Source organism: Muntiacus reevesi, chromosome 3, assembly GCF_963930625.1.
Source record: "Muntiacus reevesi chromosome 3, mMunRee1.1, whole genome shotgun sequence".
NCBI lineage: Eukaryota > Metazoa > Chordata > Mammalia > Artiodactyla > Cervidae > Muntiacus > Muntiacus reevesi.
In genome coordinates, this window is record NC_089251.1 from 72922870 (window position 1) to 72938859 (window position 15990).

General features: G+C 43.0%; 1 non-coding gene and 1 pseudogene across 1 annotated transcript; both read left to right on the forward strand.

Annotated features, from left to right (window-relative positions):
* Window positions 1-14725, forward strand: part of LOC136164006 (archaemetzincin-2-like) — a 40398-nt pseudogene extending 25673 nt beyond the window's left edge.
* Window positions 14383-14455, forward strand: TRNAE-UUC (transfer RNA glutamic acid (anticodon UUC)). Its single transcript has one exon. It is a non-coding gene; the product is annotated as a tRNA-Glu (tRNA).
* Window positions 14726-15990: the final 1265 nt, after the last annotated feature.

A 15990-nucleotide genomic window follows, 5' to 3' on the forward strand; every position in this document is an offset into this window, starting at 1 on the left:
AATCCCATAAAACAGGTGTGGCCATTTCCTTCATTTTACAGGAGAGGAAATGGAGTACTGGGATGTCACGTATCTTTCCCAAGTTGTGGGATGAACTGGAGCTAGGATTTGAGTCCGAGCAGTCCAGTCTCAGAGTCTTGTACTAGTCATCATTCTGTCCTAGAACCACCTCATAATAAATCACCAACAGTGGTGTGGATCCTGACCAGGCAGCCCCTGTCTGCCTATGGATTCCCCAGAGAAATGTGGAGTCTGCAGGTTAATTCTAAAATTTACATAAACAGGCAAAAGAACTAGAATAACCAAAATGACTTTAAAGGAGAGAAGAACACTGTTGGAGAACTCACACTACCTGATTTCTGTGTTTACCATAAGCTACAGTAGTCAAGACAGCATGGTAGGGGAGGAAGGTGAATCAGTAGAAAAGAACAGAGCCCAGAAATAGATCCACATATATTTGGTCAGTTGATCTTTGGCAAAGACAAAGGGATAATTCAATGGAGAAAGGCTTTTCTTTTTTTTTTCCCATTTATTTTTATTAGTTGGAGGCTAATTACTTTACAATATTGTAGTGGTTTTTGCCATGCATTGACATGAATCAACCATGGATTTACATGTGTTCCCCATCCCGATCCCCTCTCCCGCCTCCCTCTCCATCCCATCCCTCTGGGTCTTCCCAGTGCACCAGCCCTGAGCACTTGTCTCATGCATCCAACCTGGACTGGTGATCTGTTTCACCCTTGATAGTATACTTGTTTCAATGCTATTCTCTCAGAACATCCCACCAGAGAAAGGCTTTTCAAGAAATGATGTTAGAATAATTAAATATCCATATGAAAAAAAAGAATGTCAATCCATATTTCACACCTTTAAAAAAAAGAACTCTAAGAGAATTTAGACATAAATGTAAAACTTAAAATTGTGAAACTTTTAGGAGAAAGCATTATGGCTTTGGGTTAGGCTGAGATTTCTTAGATATGACACTAAAAGCATGACCTAGAAAATAAAAAATAATAGTGAGTTTCTTCAAACTTAAAAACTTCTGCCATTCAAAAGACACATTAAAAAGTGAAAAGATAAGCCACAGACTGGGAGAGAATATTTACAAAATGTATGTCTGATAAAGGCTCTGAATCCAGAATATATAAAGAACTCATAAAACTCAATAAAAAATAGTCAACTAAATGGGTAAAATATTTGAACAGACACTTCCCCCAAGATGATATATAGATTGCAAAAAAAAAGCACATAGAAAAATGCTCAAATTAATTAGTCATTAGGGAAATGCAAACTTAAACCACAGTGAGATCCATTACACATCTATTAGAACGGTTAAAATAAAAAACCCAGCAAACTCAAGTTCTGGTGAGGATGCAAAGCAACTGCAGTGCTTGTACACTGCTAGCAGGAATGCAAAAAATACAGTCTGTCTGAAAACAGTTTGGCAGGTTTTTGTTTTTTATTTTCTTTCAGTTTGGCAGTTTTGTACAGTTAAACACTTACCATTCAACCCAGAAAGCCCACTCATGGGTATTTACCTGAGACAACTGAAAATCTGTTTATAGCAGGTTTATTCATAATTCTCCCAAACTGGAAACAACCCAAAAGGCCCTCAAGTAGAGAATAGTTAAATAAAATATGGTGTATTTATACAACAAAATTTAACAATAAAAAAGAATGAACTATTGGTGTGCAGAACGGCATGTATGAATATCAGTTGCTTTATGTTAAGTGCAAGAAGACAGACTCAAGACTACATACTATATGTTTTCATTTATATGACATTTGGGAAAAGGTAAAAAGCTATGGTTTTTCCAGTAGTCATGTATGAATGTGAGAGTTGGACTATAAAGAAGGCTGAGCATCAAATAATTGATGCTTTTGAACTGTGGTGTTGGAGAAGACTCTTGAGAGTCCCTTGGACTGCAAGGAGATCCAACCAGTTCATCCTAAAGGAGATCAGTCCCAGGTGTTCATTGGAAGGACTGATGCTGAAGCTCTAGTACTTTGGCCACCTGATGCAAAGAACTGACTCATTAGAAAAGATTCTGATGCTGGGAAAGACTGAAGGCAGGAGGAGAAGGGGACGACAGAGGATGAGATGGTTGGAGAGCATCATCGACTCAATGGACATAAGATTGAGCAAGTGCTGGGAGATGGTTAAGGACAGGGAGGCCTGGCATGCTGCAGTCCATGGGGTTGCAAAGAGTCAGACATGACAGAGCATCTGAACAACAACAATAATTGAGACAGAAAACAGAGTAATCGTTGTAGGGACTGGGCCAGGGGAAAGGTTGACTACAAAGTGGACCCAGGGAACTTTTTGTGGCTGATAGAACTCTTCCATATCTTGATTGTGGTAGAAAACTGTAGTTGAAGCCTAGAATACTATGCACTAAAAGGGGTGAATTTTACTGTATGTAAATTATATCTTAATATTTTAAATGGAAAAAAAAGGAAGTTTGCAGAAACTTGTAAGGCACTGACCAGAATTGATTAATCCTACCAGGGATGTTTTTTTCCCCAAAATATGGCCAGTGTCCTTAGCAGCTCCATCAACTATTAATTTCCAGGGCAGAGAAACCTAAACTCAAGACCCTTTGCCAGCTGCTGATTGGTGGCTTGAAACCTAAGGGTGGCTGGATTCCCCCAAGGCTCTTGTCTGCATGGGGAAAGTACAAACGGCAGCAGAAAGCAAGCAGGAGTCCGGCTCCCAGGGTGAGTGGCCAGACCAGCTGACCCTCCTGTCTCCCAGCATTTGTCCACCCCCTCTTCTGGTTCCTTTGGGTGACTCCTTCCTTTTTTTCCATGTGAGCCTGGAGAGCTGTCAGTCATGATGACTTTGTACCCCATCTCACCTCTCACCTCAGGACAAACATGAGTCAGGGTGACAGAGCCAAGCAACTACCCCAGGCCACAGTGATTCATTCAGGGAAGGCACAAGACCCAGCAAGGCCAAACAGCATCTTCCTGGAGACCACTACACTGATGTTGGAGAGAGATTTTCTATCTTACTGAAGATGACAGAATTGGGACTATTTAGAGCCAAGGCTACTGGTGGTCATTACCTAGAGACAGTAATCAGTAGAGCCGAGACCTCGGGAGGGGCCCAGAACCTTGCTAACATGCTCTGAGCCTCTGGATCCCATCATGCATGGAGCAAGAACTGCCCCTAAACCTCGCAGTTACTGAACCATCAAGTCCCCTTTCCTCTTGACTGGTTTCTGTCTACTTGAGGGTCTTCACTGACACACAGCTAAATCCTGTCCAGTGGTCATGCACTGTTGAATGTTCTGTTAGTGTGAGTTCAGCCAACAGTAACGCACACCTGCTTCATGCTGGGTACTGGGGACTCTGGACCCGCAAAGACATGGTTTTGCCCTGGAGGAACTCACATTTTCCTGGAGGAGACAGATATGTCAGCAAATGGTAAGTGGTCAGAGACTCATTAGCTAATGTGAGGTGCTATTAAGAACCCAGAAACCCAGCACTCACCCTAGCCTAGGGCTTCAAACAAGGCTTCTTGGAAGTGACTCCTGAGCTGAGTCTTGAAGAATCACTCAGTGGAAAGAGAGGAGGGTGAGTATTCGGACAGAGACATGAGTAAAAATCTGGCAGGGTGAAGTACCATGATATGTGCAGAGAAACACAAACCTTTTTCCTAGAAGAGTTCAGTAAAACTTTCTGTGTTGATGGAAATGTTTTATCTCTATGTTGTCCATTATGTAGCCTTTAGCAATTAAGCACTTGAAATGTGGATAGTGCAACAAAGAAGCTAAATTTTTAATTTGACTTCATCTTAATCAAAATTTAAGCGAGCTGCAGGCAACCACTGAGTACCATCTTGGACAGCTCGGCAGCTCTGGTGAAGTGCAGGGCAGAAGCGGGAGGGACAGAGCAGGCTGGGAGAGCTCAGGGAAGGGCCACAGATGCCATTCGAATGGTGCTGGACTTTAACTTACAGGCGATGGGAAGTTTTTGGAGGGTTGCACACCGAGAAGTGACCAGGTCGTCTCATTGGACCAGGGGCTGGGACGGAGCAGAGGAAGACTGGAGTCAGAGCACTGCTGGAGCTCAAGGCAGGAGTCAGGACGGTCCAAGACACGACAAATACGAAGGGCTGGTGGGGAGGGAGCTGATTCCTGAGGCTTGAAGAGTAGAGATCAGCAGGGCCAAGTGGTCTCTTGTTTTGGAGTGTGAAGTTGTGTCTCTTTCTTGGAAAGGTTTACAAGAAAGATGGATTCTAGGGTGGGGGGACTCAGACCAGGTGCTGCTCCCAGGCAGAGGGACTGGAGGTTGGGAGAGGATCCGGAAGCAGCTGCTGGAACCCAAGGCCCCACTTCCTTGCAAGGCCGGCCGGCTCTGTCAAGGTCAAAGATGCAGGGGGAAGGAATATCTTGCTTGGCTGTTGTTTCTTATTAAATTGAAGGATTATAGCAGCCTTGAAAACTACTGAGTCAGATTGTAAATATTGACACCAACTTCCACAGTGCCAATTACAGGAGTGGGAATGCTCCCAAAAAGATAAAGAGGCAATTTAAAGAAAACACATGAATTATTTAGTAAAGTCAAAGTATCATTGAGAGTCAAAGATTCCCCCTGTCACTGGGCCTCCCCTGGGTCTAGTCGTTGGGTAACAGGCTTCCCTTAGCTTTAAGACAGGGCTATGGCCTGAATATCCAGGTGGGAATGGGGGTCCCCAAGTTTAGGCCTTTTTCACTATATAGTAATGACTGAGAAACTGAGCATGCACACACACGCAATAAAGAAATTATCCTCTATCTGAGATGGGTGGCCAAAGTTCCCTCCATCTCTGGTTTCTTACGATTTGGTCACTTACTCATCACATATTTATTGAATAGCTACTATGTGTCAAACCCTGTGATAGAAGCTGGGACTACTGAGACAACAGCCACAGATCTTGCCTTGAAGGAACTTTGTGGGAAGATTGTAATACAGTGGATAATATTCACTGAGACACAGTATGTATCAGGCACTCTGCTGGGTGCATTTTACATGGACTTAATTTTTCTAAAACCCTACAAGGCAAGAACTGTCATAATCTTCAACTTATGAATGAGGAAACAGAAGCACAGAGATCTGAGGTAACTTACCCAAATATCTAGGACCCATTCACTGAAAACATTTAACCTGAATCCTGGAATAGGCAAACTTTACATACATACATCTATATGTATATATATTTTTACTGAAGCATAATTGACTTACAAATTTAGTTTCAGGTATACGACATGGTGATTTGATATCTTGATACATTACAAATAATCACCACTGGAATAGTAACTTCTGTTGAGAGACTGAACATACAAATGGAAAATAGACAGATCCTCTATAAAAATAGGACCCTTTCCCATAATCTACAGCATTCTGTCCAGGAAACTAATCCATCATCTACAATACCCAGCTCAGGAAGCCAGCTTGTTATCTATAAGTCAGACTTGCAGGATGTCAGACCACCATCTGTCATAGCCACCAGCTCAGGAAGCCAAAAAATAACCCTGGTAACAACTGGTCTCAAGTAGCTAGGATTTGATTAATAACTGCCAGTGCTCCTAGTTTTTGTCCCTGCTTCCAACTTGGGAGCAACCAGAGGAAGCCAGAATGGGCCCCTAACCAGTCATCCAGGTCGCCGGCATCTAGCCTCTCATCTTCAGCTTCCCCAGGCCGGCAGCCTCCAGTTGGGGCACATTTGAAGCCTGCACTTTTGTAAAGCTTTCCCACTCCTCTGTCTGCCTTCGTGTCTCTGCCAACCACAAGTAATAGTGGCTAATTCTTGTTTATCGCCACACTGTAAAGGACCAGATAGAAAATATTTTTTGGCTCTTTGGGCCATTCAGTTGCTTACCAACTGCTCAGTCCTGCTGTGAAAGCACGAATCAACCATGGACCTTATGAACGGGCACAGCTGTGTTCTACTAACACCTTCTCCCTAAGAGCAACTTGTGAGCAGGACTCCAGTTGTGCCAGGGGGCTGATTCCAGAGGCTTTAAGAGGCTAGATCAGCAGGATCAAGGGGTCTCTTGGTTTGGAGGGTGGAATTGCCTCTTTTTCTTGGAAAGGTTTATAAGAAAGATGGATTCTTGGGTGGTGGGGCTTAGACAGGGTGCTGCTCCCAGGACTTAGTTTGCTAAACCTGGTTTAAAGCTATGCTGCTCCTTTAGTAAGAGTGTCACCACAAACTCCCATCTTCCAGAAAAGATACTGACACTTAACTTTTGTAGAGGAGGGTTTCCTTTCTAAAGCACTTTCCCATCTAAACTACATTCCAAGACCCGATTTTCAATGTGTGTGTATGGGGCAGGGGGGTCTTCCCACACCAACAAGCAATTCTTGGGACACCAGCTGTGTGTCCTACTATTCAACTCAGTCCTGATATTATCTACCTGGAGACGGCATCAGATCCCATAGGCTGAGGTTCAATCCCGCAAGACTGCTCCCTCGACTCTTCACCCCCACTCCCAGATTATCGCCTGTGCTTCTGACTGACTGGCTATAGCCTGGAGGGTCCAAAGACCCCTCCTTGGACTTCAATGTCAGTCACTAGTTCAAGTTGTTACCTGTACTTCTAACTGACTGGCTTATAAATCAGAGGTTCCCATGACCCTCTCCTTGATTTTCATTAATTTGCTAATGCAGACTTACAGAACTCAGAGACACATTTTACTTACTAGATTACTGGTGTATAATGAAAGACTATAGCTTAGGAACAGACTGATGGAAGATGTGTAGGGCAAGGTACAGGGAAAAGTTGTAGAGCTTCCGTGCCCTCTTTCCCCAAATCTCCACATGTTCACCCACCTGGAAGTCCTCCAAATCCCATAGAGTTGGGATTTTTATGGAGGTTTCATCACTTCAGAATGATCCATCAATAACTTCATTTTCAGCCTTTTTCCCTTTTCAAGAGGAAGTGAGGGCAGGGCTGAAAATTTCAAGTTTCTAATTCTGGTTTGGTCCTTCCAGCCAGGAGCCACGTGGGAGTCCACCCAGAGACTCCTCTTTAGAATACAATTCACTGCTATCCTCCAGGAAATTACAAGAGTTTCAGGAGCTCAGTGTCAAGAACCGGGAACAGAGACCAACAGATATTTTCTATTATTTCACACCATCTGGTAGTTAATTTGGTCCTGTCAGATTACAAGCTCTTTGAAGTAAAAAACTATGTTTTATTCATTTTTCTGTTCTCCCTACAGGGATTACCTGGTACCAGGCAGGGCGCACAGTAGGTTCTCAGTAAATATTTGTTAGAATAAATTGAGCCGAATTAAATAATCACAATGGTTTGGTAACACCGAGAGCTTAGAGGCTGTTATTTCCATTGTACAGAAGACAAAGCCGAGGCTTAGAGAAACAAGTGACTGTGTTTATCTAGAGGTTTTTGCAGAGCAAGAATCTGGACCCTGGTTTTGGGCCCTGCTGCCTTTCGGGCAGGACAGACTCCTCCCTTGCTGGGCTCATTCAAGAGCCCCGTGGAGGCCAGCTGCTGTTGATTTTCCTTTGTCTATCTGAATTCTGTGATTTTGTAATCTTCTGAACACTGAACAAGCCTTCCCCTGCCCCCTCCCACTGCAGTGAAGTGAAATCTCAGGGGAGTGAGTCGTTCTGTAAAAGCCAAGATGTTGAAGTGATGGGGTTTATCCCTTTAACCCTCAGACAGTTTTAAAAGGTTTATATAGAAATCTCCCTGACAGGCACTGCTCTCTTTTCTCCATCAGAAAGCCCTGAAGAGAATTTAGCTCTTTGTGCTAAAACATGGGGCATGATTACAGATACCAGTGGCTGGGCTGTGGGGCAACTCCAGATGCCCTCATGATATCAGGACAAGCGAAGTGGCAAATAACCTGCACTTCTTTGAGGTTATTATTGTTTTAAATAGATGTTTCTGTCTTCCCTGCAACAGTTCGGTTGTCATCTATCACTTAGGGAAATTGAAGGAAGGTTTCTGCAGGAAATAACATTCCTCTCTTATACTTTGCTCTCTTTTCTCCTATGGGCCTGTTAACCAAGCTCAGTTAAAACTCAGCAAAGTAATGTTATAGCCATGCTCTCCAGGAAACAAACTCACTCAGAAGGACAATGCAGATACTGGAGTGCAGTTTATTACACCGGCGGGCCCAAGGCAGAATCTCCTCTTAGCCAAGGACCCCGACCAGAATTTGTGAAAATCTTTTATATCCCATGTGTACGTGTCCAAACCCACAACCCCAATTTCCTTGAGACTTACATAAACAAAGGAAGGGTAAATACCCCATCATTCATGTGTTATGTGTTCAAACAGTTAATAATCAATAAACAGTTAATAAACCCGAAGTTACATTCCAAACAGTTAATAATCAATAAGCCCGTGATGACATCCCGATAGATACGGAAAAATTTATGACCTGTCCAGAGACGGGGGTATAATTACGGTATGTTTCCTCTTAGGCAATGAGTAACTTGGATGTGATCTTCAAGATTCCCCTGCCCAGAGGGGGTCTTATCCTTCCATTGTCATTCCCACAGGCGCTAAGCACAGAGTTCAGAGTCCACTGGAGAGGTGGCCGCACACGACCAGCACGGACAGGCCTGAGATGGAGTCCAGGCCCTATGAATTCCTTCTTCAGTAAGGACTTCCCTGGTGGTCCAGTGGCTAAGACTCCATGTTCTCAATGCAGGGGACCCAGGTCCAATCGCTGGTCAGGGAGCTAGATCCCCCATGTCACAACTAAGGGTTCACATGCTGCAACTAAGAGATCCTGCAGCGAGGATCAAAGATCCTGTGTGCCACAACTAAGATCTGGTGCAGCCAAATAAACAAATAAAAATAAATATAAAAAAAAAACAATACTCAGCAAGGAGAGAAAACTTTTCCTCTACTAGTTTAGGTCCAGTGATCAGGGGCTAACTGATAATAGACAGATCACTGGAGGGAAAATGCACAAATTTTATTCATATGCCTGTGGGAGCATTCAGATGAAATGGCTCACTGGCATCTAGAAATAGGAGTTTCTATATCAGCTTAACAGGGGAAAGGGAAGGGAAAAAACAGCTTCTATGGGAAGGACAAATGAGCCTCTGAGTGACTAGGCACACTACACCTCTTTCTCCTACAGACACGACACTCAGTTATGTCTCGACCCTACAGATTATAGCCTGCTGGGCTCCACTGTCCATGGGATTTTCCAGGCAAAACAAAAATACTGCCATTTCCTCCTTCAGGAGATCTTCCTGACCCAGGGATTGAACCCATGTCTCCTGCAGTGCCGGCAGATTCTTTACCACCGGGCCACTGGAAAAGCCCAGGAGAGAGAGGAGTAGACCAGACCAGAAATTATCAGTTCCAGACCCAGGCTGATCGAGACCTTCTGCTTCTAGTGCTCTTACCTGTTCCACTTGTCCCACAAGCCTTCCACTTTCTCCATCTGCTCCCCTCCTGGCTTCAATTCCCTTCCCTCCCAGCTTAACTCCTGGTGTATCAGTAGTTGTCAGTGCCTCCCACTCTTATTATTTTTCCCATCCATGACACATCTTTTAAACACCCCACAATTTGTACCCACTCCCTGCCCCTCCACTAGTTTACCAAGCAATGCTGGAGAAATCCTATCCTTGGGGCGATCAGATTCAAGACTATCAGGCTCAGCTGGGACCATGGCATGGTCTGACAGTCCTTCTACCTATTTCTCAGCAGCTCTTCCTTCCACTGTCCATCTTTTCTTGTCTTAATGTCCTCCATGCTGACCACAGCCAACTGGGCTCTAAGTGTCCCTCCTTTCTCATCTTCTTAAATAACTTGTTTGTTATTCCTTCTCTTGTATATATTTGACTACTTCCTCTTTGTTCATCTCTTCCTATAAAACTTATTTTATGTTCATTCTTTCTTCACAGTTCACAAACCAGGCATCTAGTACATGCTCAATAAATCCCTTTATAAAACTAAATTTATTCAAGTATAATTTACAAATAAAGTGGACATATTAAGTATATAGCTCATTGAGGGATCTCCCTGGTTGGTCCAGTGGCTAAGACTCCCAATGAAGGGGCCTGGGTTTGATCCTTGGTCAGGGAACTAGATCCCACAAGTTGCAACTAAAGTTTCTGTATGCCAAAACTAAAGATCTTGCATGTCACAAGGAAGATCAAAGATTCCACGTGCTGCAACTAAGACCTGGTGCAGCCAAATAAATAAATATAAAAGATAAGATATATAGTTCGTTGAGTTTTGTCAAATGCATAATCCCATGCCATAACCACCTTAATAGAAATTTCCCATCAACTAGAAAGTTATTCCCTGCCCCTTTGTGGTCAACTATGACTGGCTCTTCCAGGTAATCACCCATTTGATTTCAATCATTTGGCTTAGTTTTACCTCTTCTGGAATTTCATAGAAATGGAATCATGCTATCTGTACTCTTTTGTCTCTAACTTCTTTTACTTAGCATAATGTTTCTGAGACTTATCCATATTGTTCCTTGAATTAACATTTTGTTCCTCTTTAATGTTGAGTAGTATTCCATTTTATGGATATACTACAATGTTGTAAATCTATTTACCTGTTGGAGGGTAGCTGGTTGTTTCCAGATTTCGGCTAGTAGGAATAAGGTGGCCATGAGCAACTGGACATAGGTCTGAATAAAAAGTTTCATTTATCTTGGGTAAATCTCTAGGAGTAGAAATGCTAGATCATAGAGTAGGTATATGTTTAACCTTAAAAGAAACTTCCAAGCTGTTTACCAAAGTGGTTTTACCATTTTACCTTCCCATGAGCAGTTATGAGAATTTTAATTGCTTTAACGTCTTTGCTAACAATTACTACTGTCTTTTAAGTTTTAGTCATTCTAGTGACTGTGAAATGGTATCTGTCATTTGGTTTCGATTTGCATTTCTTTAATGACTAATGATGCAATATACATTTTCATGTGCTTATTGGCCATTTGTATATCTTTCTTTGTGAAGTGTCCAAGTCTTTTCACTATTTTTTATTGTGCCTTTTAATTGGTGTATGCATTTAATGGTGTTTTGAAATTGATGTGTGAGTTTTTATATAATATGTATACAAACTCTTTGCAGCATATGAGTTACAAATATAGAGTGGGATCTAGACATCCTAGCCAGTGACTTGCCTGTTCATTTTCTTAATGGTGTCTTTTGATGAACAGAAGTTTGACATTTTGATGGAGTCCAATTTCTCAGTCTTTATGGTTCCTGCTTTCTGAGTCCAGTCTAAGAAATATTTGCTTAGCTCAAGCTCATGAAGATTTTCTTCAATGCTTTCTTCTAGAAGCTTTGTTTCTTAACCTTTTCTGTTTAGGATCATAAACAATCCCACATGTTTTACCCAGTTTTTTCAGTACAGTGTGTTGAAAAAGTTTTGTTTCCCTATTGAATTTCTTTGGATCCTTTGTCAAAAAACCAGTTAACTACTCCCCATCTTGATGTCTAATTCTACTTGGTTCTTTTTTATAGTTTCCATTTCTCTGCTAAGATTATCCATTTGTTTGTTTATTGTGTTTGTCTCTTCCATTCCATTCTTGAATATATTCATAATAGCTGTTTTAAAGTTCTTGACTGCTGTGCTTGCTATCAATTTATTGCCTCCCAGAGCTAAGTCCACCTTTCATGATCTGCTCTTGATAATGGATCAGACCCTTTAATCCCTATTGTTGCAATTACAATGCTAATTTTTGCCAGTAGAGGAAGCTGGGGGGACTTTGCAGCAGAAAGTTTTATCCTGATTCCAGTGCTCCTGTTTTTGTTCGTTTGCTCTTATTGTATGTCTTAACCACTGGACTGCAAGGAAGTCCTTAGGGAACTGCATTTTACTTTGGGCTTTATTTCCAGCACCTGGCCCTGTCCTTGGCATGTGTGAAAGTAATGAACTGGATTTCACTCCACAGGGTGGCTCCTAGGAAGACTGTGCCAAAGACCCTTCCCCAAGGGGGTCACCAGCAAATAAGGCTCTCCCTCACCTTTAATCTTTGCCTCTTCCTGGTGCAACTGGCAGGTTAACCTCTTCAGAGGCAGCCGAGACATCCCTCTTATCTCCTGCATCCTCCAAGTCAGCATGGAAATGAGGTCTCAGGAGACCCTCCTCCCAGGGGCCACAGCCCCGATGTGTGGCGCTCAGTCGGCTCTTCCCCGAGTCTCTCCCTTAGGGAACCTCCCTAGGAACCATGCAGGGTCCTCTCAGGCATTGTGGCCTCTCAGGCATCGTGTCCTGCTTCTGCCAGCATCACTTGCAGGAGGAGAAGGCAGTTCATTTTCTCCCTGAATTCCCGTCCCTGGGAAGCATTTACTGAAACCTTCCAGGCTTTTCTCAGCATGAACACTTTACACTTCTGCAGTTAACTAGACTGTCAGAGTCAGGGAAAGGAGTTGTCAGTGCCACACTGCTGCATGCTGCCAAGGAGTTCGGGTGGGAGGTGGAGGGATAGGATGGGGTTTCTCATCTCTTCCAACCCAAGCAGAAATTAGGTCCCTCACCTGAGCATGCCACCGTTCCCCCCAGGCCAGCAGCATTCCTGCTCACTGGTCCACCTTCGGGTGCCCTAAAAGGTCATCCTGGATTTCTGCTTTGTCATTTTAGTTCACGTCTCTGCTTCTGTCCCAGTCATTCACTATGAGGACCCCACCTCTGAGACGCCCCCCCCATGTCCAGCCCCCACAATTTACAAAAGGGGAAATAGGACCAAGGAGGAAAGGATCACGGCTCAAGGTCATAGCCTGCAGGTCTGGTGGGAACACACTTAGGAATCCTGACTCATAACTGGGGACTTTGTCCCATCCACTGACCTCAGCCAGAAAGAAATGGTCTCCCTGCCACTGCTGAGGGCTTATGCCAAGGGTCCTTCCCTGGGACCCCGATGATGTGACTGGCTAACACATAAACCTTCCTGTACTCCAGGTTTCATTTGAAGTGCTGCACATACATTCATTTAAAAAAATCAACTCTTCTTGGTGGTCCAGTGGCAAAGGCTCTGCACTCCCAATGCAGGGAGCCTGGGTTAAATCCCTGGTTGGGGGAACTAGATCCCACATGCCACAGCTAAAGATTTTTTTCATGCCGCAATGAAGATGGAAGATCCTGTGTGCCACAAGACCCACAGCAGCCAAATAAGTAATTAAAATAAAATAAACATCAAAAAATTTTGAAAAATCAGCACCCTATGAAATATATTTTCTATTTTATAGATGAAGAAACAGGACTAGAGAGGTTAAGTAATCTGTCCAAGGTCACACGGTGACAGAGATGAGATTCAAAGCCAGGCAATGTGACTCCAAAATCCATGTTTTTAACTTCAGCGTCATTCTTCCTCTCAGAATAACAAACTATTGTTGGGTGAAGACAGCCCAGACAGTATTTTCTTAGTCAGGCTCAGACATGACTGTCCTAGAAAGGTGAAAACTTCGATAGGAATCTTCCTCCCCAAAGAGGCAAACAGCACAGCGCTCTGAACCGACACTAAAAACAGCTCTCAACTCAAAGCACCCGGTGCATGTGTCACAGTATGAGACATAACAGCATTTGACGGAAGACTTCCAGACAGACAATGGTCTTTTTGGGCCCATTACTTTGCATTTGCATCAGATTGGATCACCTCCCATCTCGGGGCTCCCCAAGACTTTGAACACTTTTTCAGTAATCCTTACAGAAAGACACCTTCTTCTGAGAAATGCAGTATGGTTACACAGTGCAATGGATCTCTTGGGAAACACCAGAATTATATGTGAAGAGATTATTAAATGACTCAAGGGCTACTTTGAAGCATTTTGCTATGACTAGATAGTAAAACTCCTAGAACTAGTTCTTATCTCTGTAACAGAGTGTTCCTTTAGTGCAATGAGAACACATAAAACCCACAATTCATGCAGGACACATCCTGAAGTTCTTAAAAGAGAAGGAACCTGAAGATGTCTTCTGTGTCGTGAGAGTAGCAGTGATCAATCTTTATTCAAGAGACTCTTAGCATTTTGTCTTTGGACAGGCCTCTTTGACCGCTGGTATGGGCAAGCTTTGCCAGGGATGGCAGTGATTTCATATCTCTATGAAGGCAAAGTGAAGAAGCTGCAGAAAATACTTTCCAAGGGGCTTTTTGGTTTTTGATAACTATTACCCTCCTGGAGTGATGCTTTGCTGCTTCAATCCTGTAAGACTTTAACCCATGAGATTGGACACATATTTAGACTTCAACCTGCCTAATGCAAGGCTCCAGCCACTTGGAAGAAGCTGACCAGAGACCCCTCAACTTTTGCCCTATTTATGCAAGTTGCAGAGTGCTACTCTTCAATATTACAGAAAGATACACAGTGGATTGATGATGAATCCACCAACATACCTGGAATTACTCTGAAATATAGTCATGAGGATAATGTGAATTTGCTGGGAATTCCCTGATGGTTCAGTGGTTAGGATTCTGTGCTTTCACTGCAGAGGGCCCAAGTTCAATCCCTGGTCAAGGAACTAAGATCCTGCAAGTGGCACAGTGTGGGGAAACAAAAAGAAGCCAAATTTGCCAAAACCAGCAGAAACGTTTAAATAATGGAAAGAGTATTCTTGTGATAACCTATAACGGAAAAGAATCTGAAACACATACACATATATATATAGCTGAATACTCTGCTGTACACCTCTAACTAACACAACATTGTAAATCAACTATACGTCAGTTAAAAAAAAAAAAAGGAATGGAAAAAGTGAATAATAAAATGCCTTGCTATTCTCCAAAAATAGGAACCTTCAATTAGGAGTCATTAAAACAAATACTTGCATATTTTAAAAAAAGATTTATGTGCAATACTTCATTTAATCCTCATCACAGCTCTGTGAAGAAGAACATACTCTTTTTTTAAAATTTATTTTAATTGGAGGCTAATTACTTTACAATATTGTGGTGGTTTCTGCCATACATTCACATGAATCAGCCATGGGTGCGCATGTGTCCCCCATCCTGACCCTCCCTCCCACCTCCCTCCCCATCCCATCCCTCAGGGTCATCCCAGTGCACCAGCCCTGAGCACCTTGTCTCATGCATCAAACCTGGACTGGAGATCTGTTTCACATATGATAATATACAGAACATATTCTTATTGAATCTATTTAGTAAGCCTCTCTGAGGCTTTGAGAAGCTGGGTAAACTGATGAAGGTCACTCAGCTGATGGAGTTAGCAATGAAGGGGACTGGAATATGCCATCAAAAACACACCACTTTCACATAAGGATCACTTTGTGCTGAAGACAATTACAAAACAGCAAATGCCAAAAAAAAAAAAAAAAAAAAGCCATTTGCCATTCCCCACCTGGCTGAGAGCAAGATATTAATTTTCATTTGTAAAGGTGTCTCCCTCCTCAATGCCAGGAAAGAGAAAGATAACTCTTGGACTCACCAGAGACAACGCTAGACTCTTAGCAGGACAGGGATGGCATTAAGAGGAATCTATGAAACAAACCTTAGTAAACCTTACCATCATCTGCTATTAGCTTCCTCCCATATATTTACCTTCCCACAGTTTGCCACCCTGAAAAGCCTAACCTCCTTTTCTTTTGTCTAATCCCTTCTCTGCAAATTTATTGTTCTTTATTAAGATGCTATATAAGGGGCTTCTCTTGTGGTCCAGTGGTTAAGAATCTGCCAGCCAGTGCAGGGGACACGGGTTTGATCTCTGGTCCAGGAAGATCCCACATGTCATGGAGCAACTCAGCCTGTGCATCATAACTATGGAGCCCAAGGGCCCTGGAGCCCAAGATCAACAAGAGAAGCCACTGAAATGAGAAGCCCGGGCATGGCAATGAAGAGTAGCCCCCTCTTGCCACAACTAGAGAAATCCTGTGCACAGCAACGATGACCCAGGACAGACAAAAATAAACAAATGAATCTTAAAAAAAAGGATGATATATAAGCTCCAAGTTCTTTTTTCTTTTTTTTGGCTGCCCTTCTTGGCTTATAGGATCTTAACCTGAGCCCAGCTGTGAATGTGCTGAGCCCTAATCACTGGATC